Source organism: Mus caroli, chromosome 5 (genome assembly GCF_900094665.2).
Source record: "Mus caroli chromosome 5, CAROLI_EIJ_v1.1, whole genome shotgun sequence".
Lineage (NCBI taxonomy): Eukaryota > Metazoa > Chordata > Mammalia > Rodentia > Muridae > Mus > Mus caroli.
The window spans coordinates 96,487,852-96,490,061 of NC_034574.1; the positions used below are offsets into that span (position 1 = coordinate 96,487,852).

At 43.8% G+C, this 2,210-nt stretch overlaps 1 non-coding gene across 1 annotated transcript; it reads left to right on the forward strand.

Moving 5' to 3' along the window:
* The first annotated feature begins 241 nt into the window (after nt 1-241).
* On the forward strand, nt 242-399 carry LOC115031244. Its single transcript, XR_003836851.1, has one exon. It is a non-coding gene; the product is annotated as a U1 spliceosomal RNA (small nuclear RNA).
* The last annotated feature ends 1,811 nt before the right edge of the window (nt 400-2,210 follow it).

Here is a 2,210-nt window from a genome sequence, read left to right on the forward strand (position 1 = left end):
TGTGTGTGTGTGTATGTGTGTGTGTGTGTGTGTTTGTGTGCATGTGTTTGCCTGTGTTTGGGAATACACATGCTGTGACCTGAGTGTGCAAGTCACAAGGCAGCTTGTAAGAACCAGTTCTCTCCTGGCACATCACTCAGGTCCTAAGGACTAAACTCGGGTCATCAGGCTTGGCTGCAAGCCTTTATTCCCTGAGCCATCTCACAACCCCGCCTCATTTCATAATTAATATTAATACTAAGTGCTTACCAGGCAGAGGAGATACCATGATTGCAGGGTGGTTTTCCCAGGGTGAGGCTTATCCAGTGTCCTCTGGACATGCTGACCCCAGTGAGTTCCCCACTATGAGAAAGTAACCACATGGTTTATGGTAGAGGACTGAATTCATATTTCCACCTAAATTAGAAGAGGAAGAGGAGGAGAAAGTAAGATAAAAATGAACAGAACCCACACTTTTATAGACATTCACCCTAAGAGGATCCTGTGAACTCTTACCCAGAGCCACTTAGAACCCATAAACACAGTCAGCAAACAGCATGACACCTCTGTACCCACACTGTTCCAGGAGAAAGAAAGCTAAACATTCAAAGGATGTGGAGGGAGGCTATCCGCTAAAGATTTACAAACAAAATACATTTTCTGAAATTCCTTTTGAAAATACCAAACTCGGGCTGGAGAAATATCTCAGTGGTGAAGAACAGGCGTTGCTCTTCAGAAGATCTGGTCCATTCCCAGAGCCTATATGGCAGCTACTATTGGCTCTGTGGCTAAGAATAGGCTCAACATTCTGATCCTCCTGCCTCTACCTCCCAAATGCTGGCGTGCACGCTTATGCCACCACAAGAGCCATTTTGGTGCTGGGTGTTGAACCCAGACAGCCCCTGGGTTCAGTTGAACTAGATCCTAAATCTGTCTTATTTTCTGACAACCAGAAATCCTGGAGCTGTTGAGTTGATGGTTCTAGCTTTGGGTCTCTATGGAGTTTCAGTCAAGACTGTGTATGTATGTGCACCCCCTGCATGCCTGGTGCCTTCGGAGTTCAGAAGAGGGTGCTACACACCCAGGAGTCTGAGTCGTTGATGGCTCCAGTTCCAGAGGATTCCACACCCTCTTCTGGCCTTTGAGGGCATTGCACATATATAATGCACAGACATGCATGCAGAGAAAATACCCGAATATATAAAATAAAGTCATAAGGGCTGGAGAGATGGCTCAGCAGTTAAGAGCACTGGCTGCTCTATAAAAGGACCCAGGTTCGAATCCCAGCACCTATGTAGCCACTCATGGCCCTCTGTAACTGCAGTCCGAAGAGATCTGATGCCCTCATCTAAACACACCACATACGCACGGTGGACATACATACATATATGCAAGGAAAACACCCATACACATCAAAATAAAGTGAAATGTTGTTTTAAAGAAAGGAAATACCAAATTCTAGAGGGGAGGGGACATAAGCAAAGGCAGTAAGAAAAGATAGTAAACTAGAAGAAAATATCATGGCATGTATATGAAGATCCTGGGGGTAATCCTATTATTTGAAAGCTAACTAAAAATAATAACTAAATTCTACCTCTCTCTCTCTCACCCCCCATCTTCCTCTCTCCTCTACAGGTTTAAGCTCATCTCCACCCCTATCTCTGTATCAGTCTCCCTGTTTTGTTGGTTGATACCTCATCCTCTTCTTCCACTTAGATTGTATCTAGTCCAGAAAGTTCTTGTGGGCCTTTTTAATTGTTTAAGTGAACACTGCTGCCACCTAGTGTTAAGATGAAGTTACAAAGGAGAATGCAAAAGAGATGAGACTGTCCAATCATACATAACAAAACTGTGGCAGTGTTTACCATGCTCTAAATGCCGTTCGATAGACTGTACTCACTGGCTCATTTAATTATCACATATTGATGGCATTATTAGTTTTGTGATTTTGTGGTGTTTTAATATTTATTTGTATTCTCTCTCTCTCTCTCTCTCTCTCTCTCTCTCTCTCTCTCGTGTGTGTGTGTGTGTGTGTGTGTGTGTGTGTGTTTCTTTGTGTAAGTGCTGGTACCTGAATGGTCAGGTCCCCTTGTGTTACCAGTGAACTCCATCCCAGGAAGAGCATCCATTATGTGTTCTTAACCAGCAAGCCCCTTGTGATGGTATTTTAGAGATGGCATTTTGAGCACCAGTAACATTGAATATCACAGGGCTTGAACTCAAGACCACCT